Genomic DNA, 15,653 nt, shown 5'->3' on the forward strand with positions numbered 1-15,653 from the left:
GTGTGTGTGTTGACTGTAGACGGTGTGTGTTATTGGTGTGTGTGTGTGTGTGTGTTTACTGTAGATGGTGTGTGTGTGTGTGTGTGTTGACTGTAGACGGTGTGTGTGCTCTGCCGTTATGATGATGATCATCTGCTGTGTTTGTTTAATACTAATACTGAGAGTCTCCAGCAGAGCAGACCTGACTGTGTTCACCAGCGGCCTCAGCTCAGCGGCTTCACTGTGTGTGTGTGTGTGTGTGTGTGTGTGTGTGTGTGTGTGGTCTTGTGTTCATGTACAGTAGAGGTGCATCATTACAGTCTGTGGTTACAGCAGCGCAGTGTGTGTGTGTGTGTGTGTGTGTGTGTGTGTGTGTGTGTGTGTGTGTGTGTGTGTGTCACAGATGGAGATTCAGCAGCAGCAAAAATAGAAAAGAATGAAAAGGCAGTTTCACCCTCACACCTGCAGGAGAGAGAGAGAGAGAGAGAGAGAGAGAGAGACAGAGAGAGAGAGAGTCTTCAGATCAGCAGGTAACTCTCTCTCGCTCACACACACAGACACACACACACACACACACACACAGACTGTTTACTGTTAAGGGTGTGTGCTTGAATGTGAGCTTTAATTGAGATCATCTTCATCGTAATCTTCATCATCATCTTCATCATCATCGTCAGTATCTTCGTTCTCATCATCTTCATCCTCTTGTCTCCCGCTCTATGTTCAGCGGGTATCTCCTGGCTGTGTGTTGTATCTGGGTCAGGGAAGCAGCTCGTCTTCATCTTCTGGAATCTAATAAGCTCTGCTGGTTTCCTCCGCTCTGCTGTTGAGTTATTACTGGCGGGAAAACCACAACTGGTCTGATGTGAGCTGATCATGTTAAAGAGGAGCAAACACACGCACACGCACACACACACACACACACACACACACACACACACACACACACACACACACAACACAGAGACCAAAACGGCACACTCACACTCCAAATCAGGCTCACACTCAACCAACCTGCACACACGTACATACACACGTACACACACACACACGCAGTTTTAATATTTCATATTTAATAATGCGGGGCTGCGGGACGCCGGCTGCTTTAAACACACAGCAGGAGGACGCTTCAGCAGCCGGCCAGAGAAACCTGATATTAGAATACAGTTCAGACACTCAGAGATCTGCAGGACGTACTTCACAATAATAGTGTGACCTGGTGTGAACAGAATGAGCTGCAGACACTGCTTCATCACTGTCAAACAGCTGAAGATGATAGGAAATCAAAACAATGCAGAGTTCTGAAGAGATAAATGAGTTCAGGAGTTCACCCTCGGCTGATGATTGATTATGAAGAGTGTCCCGGGAGAGAGCCCTGAGCTCTGAAGATCCTCGAGCCCGGGGCTGCCTCCCGTTTGCAGGGCGAGAGGGGAGTTTGAGCTTAGGTAGGACTGGAGAACTCCCCTGCTGTAGAAGCTAATGAGCAGTTAGGGATTGCTCGATACGTCTGACTAGGAGCAGCTCTGTGGTGCCAATTTGGATTAGTCAATACTCGTATGTCACATGTCTTTAGATAGAACCGGGGAACCCGGGGGAAACCCACATGAACACATGAAGAACGTGTTAACTCCACACAGAAACGCCGGCTGACCTGGTAAGGACTTGAATCAATGACCTTCTTGCAGTGAGGCAACAGTGCTAACCACTGGGCCACCATGCTGCCCTGTCTAGGAAAGGAGGAGGAGTAGGGTGGACTCTTCAAGAGGAAGATCACTGTGGAATGGATCTTTGGTTGTTTATGTTGAGTTAGGAATCATCTGATTGGTAGATCATGTGTTAGCTGATGCTGGTGCTGGACCGGCTGTGATCAATCATGATCCCCTCGATATTAGTTTATAAATAAACCACACTTATAGATGCACACTGTTTCTGTTCAAATCAAATAAAAAAACGTCCCCTCCCCCTCATCAGCATCTGTTCTCTGATTGGTGTGTACTGAGGGCAGGATCAACCGGATCATGAGATCCACCAATAAGAAACCACAACCACACAATTAATTAAGCTCCTCAAGCTCCACCTGTTTGATCCAAAAGCAGAGAATGCAGCAGATAAGAGCAGAGCAGCGTTAGTTCACCATCAGTTCAGCTCAAATGAAGATCCACGCTGCACTGATCTACATGTGTATTAGTGTGTGTGTGTGTGTGTGTGTGTGTGTGTGTCAGCAGTGTGTGAATGTCTCCAGCAGCCTCTAATGGTGAAGATGATTGATTAATATATTTTTCTAATCAGACTTCATAAAAACCGTCTGCAGAAACACTTTGATTGACATTGAAAGCCCCGCCCACTAGTGACCATCTCTCTATCTCATTAGCATAAACAGCAGCCCTGAGTGTGAAGCAGCTGCAACTTTTCATTGTACATCAGTCTTACATGCTGTAGCGATTTTTGGGTGAAATGCTAATGGTCTAACCTGATTCAATGATTTATGCTAAGCTAAGCTAAAAGTGGTCTCGCCAGACCCAGAAACCAGCTAAATGTTTTCAGAACTGATAAAACTCAACGGTTAGGATTAGCATGTTTCCAGGTTTTATTAATAGTATATTGTCTGCAAATATGGCGGCACAGTGGCTCAGTGGTGACGCTCTGTCGTCTCACAGCAAGGTTGCTGGTTTGAGTCCCGGCTGGGTCAGTTTGTGTTTGCATGTTGCCAACAGCCCAAACACAGGCGCTGAAGGGGAATTGATAAACTGAATTAGTCGTAGTTGTGAAGGGTGTTTCCCAGTACTGGGTTGCTGCTGGAAGGACATCTGCTGTGTAAAACAGACTGGTGATTCATTCCGCTGTGGCTGCCCAGATAAATAAGGGACTGAATGAATGATTAGCAGTGTACCTCATAAGTGCACTGCCCACAGAATTAAACGCACTTCTTTATCTCAAAAGCTGAAAGATTTCTAACGGGGAACACTGAAGTCTGTGCTCAAGCAGAGGGAAAAACCCTTAAAAAGTCCAACATGAAACAAGAGGCCAGTGCGAGAGCTGTGTGTTTGTTAAAGTCAGCGCTGAACTCCTCATCTAATGTCGATTGGTGTGGGAAACGCTCTGCTTGGCTTCACTGAAAGTTTCTCTCCCTGAGGAAACGCCGTCGCCAACAAACACCTGATCTGGCGCCGGCGCCGTCACTGCGCCTGAAATAACCACATTGTTAAATGATGTTCTGTGAAGTTTGTCTCGCAACCATTAGTCGCTCGCCAATTAAAATCTCTAATGACTTAATGCTCTGAAGTCTGTGTTTGTGCGGCGGCGCTCTGTGAATACTGAATAAACACCTGCGCTCTGAAGCGCCATCAGGATTCTAGCGGCTTCCACTGACTCTTAATTGTGGAGGCTTCACATGCGGAGCGCTTCTAACTCAACATTGATATTCTGGGGCTGATTCTGCGCTCTTTGAGCCGCCGTTACGCTGCTTTTCTGCGCTGCGAGGCCCAGCGCGTCCTGACCCGATGATCCGCTTTACACAACATGTGCATTTCTGGCAGACAGACATACTGAAGGAGGCCTGATAGAAGCAGCAGTCTCTGGCAGATGAATAATTAACACACACTCATGCAGTAAATAAACATCTGAAGGTTGCTCGGGTTTTGCTCTCTGATGGGGGATCTGATGTATTGGAGAAATGTTTAGTGATTGCACAACCGGGCTCTGCTTAAATGCTGGATATTGGCCTGTTTGTGCTGGGTTATGTCGGTTTAGTCTCTCTCAGTAGTATGATGCAAGCTCAGATTAGATCTATCAGAGATGCTATGCCAGACTCAATGGAGCTAGTGATGTCACTGTGAGGGGCGGGGTTAGGGGTGGAGCTCATTAAAAAGCATTGCATGCAGCTCAGATTGCACTGCAGCCAGACCTCTCTCGTCTCTCTAGGACAGGGGTCACCAATCTCGTTCCTGGAGGTCCAACTTGCCTCAACACACCTGCCTGGGTGTTTCAAGTATACCTAGTAAGAGCTTGATCAGCTGTTCAGGTGTGTTTGATTAGGGTTGGAGCTAAAATCTGCAGGACACCGGCCCTCCAGGAACAAGTTTGGTCCACGATCACCATCTCAAATCTGCATGACATCCATCATGTGTGGAGTCTGTTTGGATCGGGAGAGTCCTCTTTTCTTAGGTGTGGGATACAGTAGCTTCGGAAATGTCAGAGTCGTAAAAGTCAGGGCTGTGGATGTAGACATGTCACGAAGTGTGTTTTGAGCAAACTTCAAGCCTGCGAAAGATCATAAAATAGATTGTTTGGCCTCCTGAGTTTCACAATCAACAGTCTGAAGGTTAAGCAGTTTTATTCAGGGATCACTTGTTGAGAAAGAGCTTCAGGCACTAGTTTGTGCTTCAAAGATTCCCCGGCACACACACTCCAGAGAGAGATGCTGGTTTAAAGAGAGGACTTAAAGTTTGCAGGAAACTACCAGCTGAAGTTAAACTGAGCACTGCCAGAGCTGCAGCCCTCTGCACCGCCGCTGATCTCAGGCTGCGTTCCAGTACACATGTACGCCCTTCACTCGCTAAACTACTTCCATCTCATTCCCTCAGATGTACCTCATTGATTATTTTACGCAAGTGTGCACTACTGGCATCTCAATGGATATAAACGATAAACACTAAACCGATGATCTCAAACTCAATTCCTTAATTCCACAGCTCTGCATGGTTTAGCTCCAAACACCTCCAACTCGCACCTGCTTAATAGTCCATGGTCATCTTGGATTGTGTCGTCAAGATCACATTGCATTCCAGAACATATAGGTGCTGGAGTGGACATAGCATATTAAAGCCGACCCGCTCCCTTGGTCAAACCAAGAGATCACATTTCATCAAAGCAGAGGTGCCCAAACTCAATCCTGGAGGGCCAGTGTCCTGCAGAGTTTAGTTCCAACCCCAACAAGACACACCTGGGCTAGCTAATCAAGCTCCTATAGGCTTTCTAGAAACATCCTTACAGGTGTGTTGAGGCAAGCTGGGGTTAAAATCTACAGGACACTGGCCCTTCGAGATTGGACACCCCTGATATGAAGTATCATCATTTGTGTCTGAAGATAAAGCGATCTCTCAGGGGACTGGAGCAAGATGAGGGAGAGTAATCAAGGACGGGATTTTAGGCGTTAGGAACTAACAAACAAGAAATAAGGACAGTATAAAACAGCAACTCTCGCTCTTCAGTTCGCCTCTTTCTAAACATATGTTAGAGCATTTCTTTTTCACAATGATAACCGAGTTAAACGTTGAAACAATTAAGCGAGGGCTGGTGGAGTTTTCTCTTGAATATGAAGTGTTGAGTGCACGACTCCAGAGTTCTGCCACTCGATGTTCCCGAGGAGAACCGTAGGCTGGTTACACCAGGGAGACAGAGAATAGATCTGCCAACATCACAGTCAACAAAAATAGTCCCTATTCACAAAGTGCAAAAAAAGAAGAGAGAGAACATAAGCTCATCTCCAAATCCAACTCAAAAGTCCAAACTGCAATTAATTCAGTGAAGATGGCGAAACACTACAGCGATTTCCACAGCAAAGGAAATAAATGAAGGAAAGCAGATGAATATTTCAGCGCAGCAGCACCGGCACACATTAACACGATCAATCCCGCTGTGCTTTCTGTAACTCTCAGGTCAAGTGTGGCGCAGCTAACAGGATTTATTCCTTCAGACTCACACAGGGTCAAACACAGGTTCTGCCCGTGCTCAGGATTCAGGAGCACAAACTGCACTGCATTCCTGCATCCATAAGTCCAGGTCGGTTTTCAGCCCTTCCAACAGTTTCAGGGCATTGTTATATAAGTGTGTGTGTGTGTGTGTGTGTGTGTGTGTTTGTGTGTGTGTGTGTGTGTGTGTGTGTGTGTGTGTGTGTGTGTGTGTGTGTGTGTGTGTGTGTGTGTGTGTGTGTGTGTGTGTGTGTGTGTGCGCTGTGATCATTTACACAATACTGTTTTCAGCAGTGAAGAATAACTCGGGCTCCTGAAATTGCAAACCTTGGGAAATTTGTTTTTCATAGAGAATGCTTTAGGAAGTCTTGCTGTTATCGTCTGTGTGTAAACTAGGTGAGCGCATGTGTGTCTGACAGAAATAAATCCTGTTAGCTGCGCCACGCTCGACCTGTGAGTTACAGAGTTACTGGGATTGATTATATTAAAGTGTGCTGGTGCTGCTGGGCTGAAATACGCGCGTGCGTCTCTTCATTTATTTTCCTGGCTGGGGAAATTGCATGTGTAGGAGCAGCTGTGTGGCCTAATGGTCAGAGATTCAGACATGCAACCTAAAGACTGCAAGGTCGAATCCCAGTACCTGCGGAAGCTGAGGGGGTGAAATACCATACGGTTAGCATATTTGGCCATCACTCACTTTAAAAAGAGAAAAACATTATGCATTCTGTGTGTTGACATGAGCAAACACTTGACGGCATCAATGGAGGACTGCAGGAGCAAAGTGAACCGGGACTTTGACAACATCTGTACCTGACACTTTTCCAAAATGCAAAAGAAACAAATGTAGAATGTTGTTGTAAACAAACCCTGAGCTGCGTCGCGTTTGACAATCCTTAAATCTGCTGACAATTCATTGACTTAGCTGTTACCACTTAACAGCCTGGTACAGCACAGTGGGACAGATCTGCAACACCGGACGTGATGAAAGACGTCTCCTCCATGTTAAAAGTGTTTTGTTCAGAACATTTGCAAGAACGTCACGCAGTGTCTATTTCAGAAGACGTTTCTATTTCTGCTGCGTCACGGCTGAACAACAGCGTAAACATCTACAAGCGTGATCACCTCGGCTGCTGCTGTATACACTGGTGTCTAATACCGGTGTGAGCTTGAACACTATTCTAGCTGACATTTATGGCCATGGGATTGCTCTCCTGTTTGTCCATTTGACTCGGTATTTCACTTCTCATTACCACATGTTATCTTACACTCAAACCTCTCCTCTAACAAATGAGCATATGTATGTGCTCTGTGAGGCCTCACTCTGACCTTTGAATTTCTGGGGTCACACTATGATCTTTGAATTGACCCCATCACCCCTTCTTCAGTGACCCCATCTTTCTCTTTTATGACCTTTCATTCTTACATCAAACTCTTTTCTGTCTAATGTTAGTCCCCTCTTTACCTTTGACCAATTCTTTTTGCTCTGTAACTCGTATCATTTGACCTGTGATCACCATGTTTTTCTGTTTGATCTAACCTTTGACCTTACACTTAACCTCCTGTTATCCACTGTTGACCTTGTGTCCACACCCTTCATACTGTGACCCCATCTTTGGTTTGTTAAGCCTCAGTTTGACCTTTGACTCGTGCATTTGTCCTTTGACCCCTCCTGGCCTTTGTGAGGTAGGGTTCACAATGCACTTGACCTTCTGAAGTCACACTTCACGCTGTGACCTTTGATTTGACCCCACCACCCCTTCAACTGTGACCTTGTCTTTCTCTTTTATGACCTTTCATTCTTACATCAAACTCTTTTTCTGTCTTATGTTAGTCCCCTCTTTACCTTTGACCAATTCTTTTTGCTCTGTAACTCTATCATTTGACCTGTGACCACCATGTTTGCTGTTTGACCTAACCTTTGACCATACATTTAACCTCCTGTTATCCACTGTTGACCTTGTGTCCACACCCTTCACACTGTGACCCCATCTTTGGTTTTTAAGCCTCGGTTTGACCTTTGACTCATGCTTTTGTCCTTTGACCCCTCCTGGCCTTTTCTGAGGTAGGGTTCACAATGCACTTGACCGTCTTTTGGGGGCACACTTTACGCGGTGACCTTTGAGTTGACCCCATCACTTCATCTGTCACCCCTTCTTTCCTCTGACCTCTTATTCTTACATTTGACCCATTCCTTTTTCTCCATTGTCCTATGATTATTGCATTTGCCTTGTGACCTAACCTGTGACCTTACACTTAACACTGTGACTTAATATTTTGCATTTGACCTTTGACTCTTGCCTTTGTCCTGGATCCATTTCCTCATGAGCCTAGACTTCTACCTTTACCCTTTAGCCTCATCATTTGACCTTTAACCGCTGTGTTTGCAGTACGACCTTAATCTTCGACCTTACTCTCAACCTCAGGGATTCACCTTGACCTTGTGGCCACACCCTTCACACTGTGACCCAGTGTTTTGTACTGAGGTCCCTTCTCCTGACATTTGACCCCTGCCCTTACCATGTGTCACATGTTTATGACCTTCCTGGCCTTTGCGCTGTGACACCAACCTTTGACCCAACACACCCCCTCCTAGGATCATACTTTACACTGATCTTGCCACATCCTTCCACCCTTCATGTCATGCCATCTAACAATATGACCTGTCCTTAGGACATTTGACCCCTGCTGTGCCCCCCCTCCCCCAAACCCTTTTTACCTTTCCCCTCCTGATTGTACTCCATGTTTGAGCCCTTTGTTGCCTCGCTTCACCTCCTGTGACGCCTCCCTATTTTTGTTGGTGAAGAATCTGAGCTCTCTGCTTTCCTCCTGTTTATCCAAGTTTCCTGCAACACCTACACGCCTCATTATCTGTCATTCAGCTCTGGCTTTCTGAGCTTTATTTGAGAGTTTGGACAGACTGATGCAATGAATTTCCTCTGCTGCGCTTCTTTGCAGTGTGTTTCCTCTGAGGAGCCTTCAGGTAAATCTGTAACCCTCCACCTGTCTGCTACAGCCTGGAGCACAGATGGGGGCTAAAACCACACACACTCACAGGAAACGCCAAAAATAACACAAAGACACCTAAAAACTGTATTATAAAACATATTGTTGAGAGTCAGATGGTGGTTGTGTTTTAGCATGGCAGTGGTTTGGTGCAGTGTTTTCAGGAGCTGTGCTAAAGCTCCTCTCTCTGTCAGAGTCGGGTAAATTCAGGACAAATATCTAATTTCTGAAAGGATGAACCCAGCAGAAGAGTATAAAGGCTGAGTATATACACCCTTCCTGATCCTCTACACACATTGTAGGCCTTGCCTAATGGATAACGTTAACACATATCAACGTGAAGCGTTATAATGGCAGGGTTATGTGAACCTGTGCATCGGTCAATGAAGTCTTCAAATATAGCAGCAGGTCTTGCTCTGCCGCCGGGCATTATACAATATTTATTTGACTCTACAGTATGGGATCAACTGGAATCCTGCAAGTAATCCTATATTGTGCATATGTAGGCTGTAAATCTCACCGTAACACAATACAATTTCCATTTTTCTCTTTTCTGATTACGTGGCGTTGTTTGGTCCTCAAGCCCCGGGGGATGACAGAGCATAATAGTGCTGCATATGCATTAAAATCAGCAGCAGAGCATAAGCTAGCGTATAAAAGGAGAGCACGTGCACACTTCTGACAGGAAAACTTTATACTGGACGTTTCCCTGGAACAGATTTGTAGCAGTGTAATGGATATCTGTGACTTGTTCTGTCGGCATCGTCTGTTTATCTTGTCTCTATCGCCGCTAAACGCAGTAGTGTCGCACGCCTGGATGGCAATATGATGCCTATTGATGCCTATTTAGTATGAAGTCGACAGCTTGAAGAACACAGCCATTTTTCCCCTGAAGTGTGTTTTCTTCTCAGATTCTGACAAATCAAACTGAGTGTTGCTGAGTCTGGATTGATCAGAACTGCAGACTCTTCAGATCCGCCGTCATCACAACTGAGGAGCCATATGTTTGTAATAGAAGCGATCGATCAAAGGCCTCCAGCGGTTTGGTGCTGTTCGCTCGCGGACAATCAGATCGTGTGTGTGTGTGTGTGTGTGTGTGTGCGTGTGTGTGTGTGAGTGTGTGTGTGTGTGTGTGTGTGTGTGTGTGTGTGTGTGTGTGTGTGTGTGTGTGTGTGTGTGTGTGGACAGGCCGAGGGATGCCTGGCATTAGGTGGCGTGTGTTGAAGAGCTCGTCCTGCTGCTCATAAGCTGGTTATTAATTAGCTGTCAGGTGAAACTCTGAGGTGTGCAGAACAGATGGAGTCTCTGAGGACACACACACACACACACACACACCTGCCCCCACACTGACCACAGTCACCAGACACTTTTTTCCCGAACAGATGAGAATTAAAGGCGTCCCGTTCTGCGCGTTCCTCTTTCATCTTGCTCTGTTGCGTAACGTTTCTGTTGGAGAATGAAAGCGATCTGCAGAGCTCAGAGTCTCTCCGCCGGGAGATATTCTCTATAGCAGTACTTTCTGAACTCCCTCAAACGTCTTCATTGTAGTTCTCTTCAGTTTCATTTAGTCTGGAGTTTTTCCATAAAGGTGTTTTAATAATGTCCAGGCCAGTGGGACAGAGGCGGGTATATACACCTACATGACCAGCATGCACATGTGCTGTGCAGTAGTCTTGAGTAGATCTGACTGACAGATCATCTTTTACAGGGATATGCATGGTTTAGCTGTTGGAGTACCTGAACGGTGTGCTGTAAAGGCTCCGCCCTCTTCAGGATAAAAGGGGGTGGAGCATCAGCTCATTTGCATTTAAAGAGATACTGCATGTTTTTGCATCCACCATAAGAGAGGCATTACAGCAGAGCAGAAACATCAAGCACAAATGTTAGAAAATGGGGAATAATAGATGTTTCACACATTACTAGACAGAAATGACACTGAATTAAAGGTCTGAGGTAGTATTTTGGTGTAAAGCATGCTTCAGTAATGGACGAATCTACAATTTGTTTGAGTTCTGAGCTACGCTGCCTAGATGCTTCTTAAAGTAGCTGTTGAATGAAGTTGCTGTAAGCTCGTTACGATAATCACGTGGGTCTGAAGATGCGGGAAATTCAGATGGAGGGCAGGAAGTAAAAAATGAATGGAGAAAGTCTGTATTTTCCTGATTTCTACCACATTTGAAAGCAGATATGAGCAGAAAATAAGCACATATGCTGGACATGATCCTCGTATCATGAAGAGAGCCGAGGTTTCCACTGAGCTAGGATATATTCGCCTGTCATTGAAAAATACTACAGTAATAGTGTTGGTAAGCATGCTATAGAAAGTTACTTGAATTAAACAGCTGTGGTGATTATATTGTTGCTGTGGTATGACACAACGACAGTAATCAACACATTATTCAATAGCCTTCAGTTTTCCACACTATAATCACAATACAGCAGTTTACAGTAAGGTTACAGTATTGATTACCGTTCATCAGTGCACTATGATGCAGTAATATTCCGTTGCATTTCATTTTTGCTCTGTGGATGAGCTTGCCATCATCAAACATTCACCGCTGCTGCGCATCTCCATGTTCACGTTACGGTTGTTTATTCTGCTGAAACGCCTGTAAAGACTTGGATTATTGCAAAACAAGATGGAGATTGGATTGCAGCGAGTGCATGCTGGGTACAGTATTGATATTCTCCTGGATATTATACAAGTGTGCTGGTGTTTGTATCTGATTGTTGTATAACACATTAACATATTTACACACACAGTTAGGCCTGTATATCATGTTTATTGGTGCTGTCAAATGAATCACTGCGTTCAAAAAGGTTTGTACACATGGATGTGTTGAATAAATCTTCAATACATGCCACCTTTTCTTCCATTTTTCAGCCAGTTTCTTGAGCTTTTCCCTCTTTATGAGCTAAAACATTTGGAAGTCTGTAAAAGCTGTTCTGCATTTCATATTTTGGTTGGTTTAAACAATGATAAACCACATAAAGCAGAAATATGTTGATGTCCTGATAACGATTCCTACGCAGAAGAATCACTTCCTGCCCTCCATCTGAGTTGTGAAGTGGGCGTGTCCTTTTAAAGTGTATGCAGATGAGCTTGAACGTTGGGGGCGGATCTTCAAAGCATTAAATGATTTGATCATTTCATTTGTGTTTGCTATTGGTCAGATTAGAGCAATGATCTGCAATAAATAAACCAATGCAAAAAAAGAAAGACTTTTCATCCTTTGAACAAACTCTAAACTCTTTTTTTTTCCTTTTTTTTTAAATGTGTATTTTTTGCACAATATCAATCTTTTTTGTTTTTAAAGGCACTATATCTAAGAGTTTCTATGTGCCTGAATCAAAAACGTTACTAATAATCTGCAAAAAAACACATTTTTGCAAAAAAATGTGAAATTTTTATTTTATTTTAAATCTATTCTGAGAATAAACCGCTTTAATGCCGACACATGAGCGCTCCTCAATTATACATACTCCAGTGCTTTACATGCATGTGAGTATTCCAAACCAATGTGCATCAGAGATGTTTACCGTGAGGTCTCCTGAAGGTCAGAGTCCAGCCCCAGGTGAGCGATGCTTTACATTTCCTGGATATTGTGCTCACATCAGGCTTTCCGCAGACTGATCAATCTGAAGGGAGATTTCTGAAACTCAATACACAGCCCAGTGCTGATGTCCAGAGAAAACCGTGTTAATGCTGAATAATTAAAGCCCACCTTTGCGGATAACAAGTCTGGGAAGAAAAATGATTCCCACCGCATGAAGTCCCACTGGTGCTGCTCTGAAGAGCTGGAGATCTGGCAACCCAAGCTCATTGGAGACGCGTGTCCAGGACTGCACCACAAACTGTGCCCGGTGCTGCGTCTGCATGCAGGAGTTTCAAATACATGCAAATTCAACAATCTCAAATACATTACTAGACCATGCTTTCGAGAGGGGTATAGCTGCAGACTCGGTGGACATGCAATCTGAGCTGCTGTTTAATGCCCACCCTTAACCCCGCCCTTCACTATGACATCACTCACTCTACTGATTGCATTGTGTCTGATGCTGGATCTCAGAGATATGCAATGTCAGCTTGCAAATCTAAGTCTGCATCCAGACACTGGTGATGTTTTCTCATATGTGCCATTTCTCGTAAATCCACCAGAGGTCGCTGTGCTCAATTTTGCACATCTCACATGTTTTTTGGTTCCTTAGTATGTAGCCCTGGGCACATATTCCCAATGAGCCTGTGTTGGTGATGTATGTACCCTGGGCTACGTCTGCTTGCAGGATTGATTTCACAATTCCCCTAGAGGCCGCTGAGTATGTTTTTGACAGTCTCGAATGCGCACATAGGCCACTTTATTTCTCGTAAACCTCCATAGCCTGATCTGTACAATTCTGTGTATCTTAAATACATTACTGGGTCAAATGTGCTCTGCATGCATGCCGTTTACACGTGCTTCTTGTGCTTGTTTGTGAGAGAAACACTCCAGCTTGCTATGTTGCATATAAAAGCTTGCTATCGCCCTCGACCACACCTATAGTGTTTTCTAAAGCAAACTAGAAAAGCCGTCACAACCTTAGGCATGATTTCACACAGCTATTCATTTCTTTTTGGTTTTGCTTTACCTGGTTTCTGGAGTCTTCCCTTGCCAGACTCGAACTCCTGGTCTGCTCCACATCTCAAGTCTAACAATGTACAAGGTGAGCTACTGAGCAAACTGACCTCACTGGGAAAGCCGTCCACACAGAGGACAGGTTATTAGCCAGACATATGTCATTATCAGGTTGTTGTGTTTGTTGAGCTGAGGATAACCTCCCACTCTGGTGGACAATAGAGCAAAACAAACAAACAAACAAACAAACAAACAAACAAACAAACAAACAAAGGAGCAGAAGTGGTGGGTGACCTCGCTCGCCCTGTAGCTTTCGCTTTACACACACTATACAGCCGGACGGATGCCAGAATACTTGCATGCACTTTCCCCAAAAAACTGTTCCCAATGATGCAGTGTGGTAAAGGCAGCGTTCAGAGAGACGCTCCTCCGCTCAGTGGGAAGTGAATAGTGAACGTGTGATTGTGCTTCTCCATCATCCGTCTCTGCAGGAGATGAAGATCCAGCATCTTTACTGCATCCTCAAATGAGTCTCTGCTCTTTATTCACATCCGTCAAGCTTTAACCACGATCATGACGAGCTCTGAAGCACTCTTTCCCAGAAAACACGCTCCTGTCTGACGGATAGAGCAAGCTTTAGAGGAATTCTTCATCAAAACAAAGCCTTAAAGCACAACGGTAAGCTCAACACCATCAGTGTGTCAACACAAATGTAGAAGCCAACCAGAAAAATACATGACGAACCTGGAGCAGACCATCATCTTCAGTGCTGAGACCTGAGAGAAACATGGTCAAAGAGTGAGGATCCAGTATTACTGAGGTTTGAGGACGTGTTTATAAGTCATTCTGATCAGTTTATTTCAAGGGAAAATCAGCAAACCAATAACTGAATCCTCAATAAACTCCTGATTTGATGCGTATGTATAGTTATTAGGGTAGTATTTGGGTTTAGGTGTCAAGATCAGGCAGAATAAGAGCTTTATAAGTGCTAATAAACATCCAATATCCTAATAATAGGTCCTGTGTTGAATTCAGTTGATTTGTTTTACTCCGGTTGTTCTTTACTCTTTATTTAAGGTCTCCCTGATGCCGTGATTATTCATGAACTCCTGTGCAATAATGAGTGAGGTGTGTTACTCTGTGGCCTGGGTTAGAAGGCTGTTTGGTGAAGTAGATGACGAATGAATCCATAATTAAGAGACATCACTTACATGTCATGCATTATTACACAGTGCACATGTTCACAGAGACACAGCAGTGTTGTTTCTATCACCTGCAGACTGCTGCTTTAAACACACTGGAGAAACTGAAGCCCTGCTCGTGTCCTCCTGGAGCCGGAAGAGTTATTTTGGAGAGATCTGCACGAACACTTGTTTATTTCTGCTGACTAGAATGTTTGGTCCTCTGCGGTGTCGCAGTGCGAGATGGTCCGCTGATGGGCTTTATTAATGCAGATCTTTAGCTCAGCTACTTGTCATGAAGCGCAGTGTGTTTCCGAGCGCGCTCCGCTGGGAATCCTGCAGATTTATGAATGCGAACACTGATCCTGCTTGAGCGAGAGCGATTCTGAAGCTGAACGGGTTGATCTGCGAGAGGTGTGGCACGAGGCCTCGGTTCCCATCCAAACAAACAGCGCCAGATCGGGGACTCATCTCATCTTACACGCCGCTATTTTTAGACGCCTCTTGTTAAAAGCGGTTGTGTGTTAGCGGAGGGTGTGTGGGAGCAGCGCTGGCTTCGGTCTCCGGCTCCACAGCCAAACACATTCAGAAGCAGAAAGACTTCAGATCAGCCGTGACGGATCAGATCAGTCTTAAGCTGTGATATGAGCTGATGTGTCGCTCGCTCTTTCACTGCGATTAGCTTTAATGAGCCTAAATCACAAAGACCATCCACAGAGCGAGGCTCAGAGTCACGCTGCCGAGCCCACAGGTGCAGGTTTGGGCTGTGGTCGTGCACTAGCTGCAGGTCTGTGTCATTAGTGATCAATTAAAGCACGTGGCCCAGTAAATCAGACTCAGCTATAGTGAACGTGCTGGCGTACGCTTATACACACATGAACACACTGCATACACACCTGCAGCTTTCACACACTCATCATCTGCCAGGCTGTGAGCTGTTCCAGGGTCTGGAATGAAGACCTCGATCCTGAGGTTCATCATCCGGGTGACGAGAGGCCCATCTGCTGCAACATGGTGATGAGCTCCTGGAGGAGGAGATATTGCTGATCGATTGACCTGCTAATGATTAGTAGAGGAGATGAGAGCATGGTCTGGTGCAGTTTTGCCCATCTGCTGGTGTTGGTGCAGTTTTGCTCATCTGTATTTTATTTATTTATTAATTTTTTTTTGGAGTTTTGCCCATTCGC

At 44.9% G+C, this 15,653-nt stretch overlaps 1 long non-coding RNA gene across 1 annotated transcript in view; it reads left to right on the forward strand.

Moving 5' to 3' along the window:
- Positions 1–1,945, forward strand: part of LOC147836252 (uncharacterized) — an 8,721-nt gene extending 6,776 nt beyond the window's left edge. Inside the window, exons 3-4 of the long non-coding RNA XR_015496656.1 lie at positions 383–509; positions 707–1,945. This is a non-coding gene — a long non-coding RNA (uncharacterized LOC147836252). The remainder of the gene's footprint in view (positions 1–382; positions 510–706) is intronic.
- Positions 1,946–15,653: the final 13,708 nt, after the last annotated feature.

The sequence above is a fragment of the Danio rerio genome, chromosome 7 (genome assembly GCF_052040795.2).
Source record: "Danio rerio strain M-AB ecotype USA chromosome 7, GRCz13ab, whole genome shotgun sequence".
Classification (NCBI taxonomy): Eukaryota; Metazoa; Chordata; class Actinopteri; order Cypriniformes; family Danionidae; genus Danio; species Danio rerio.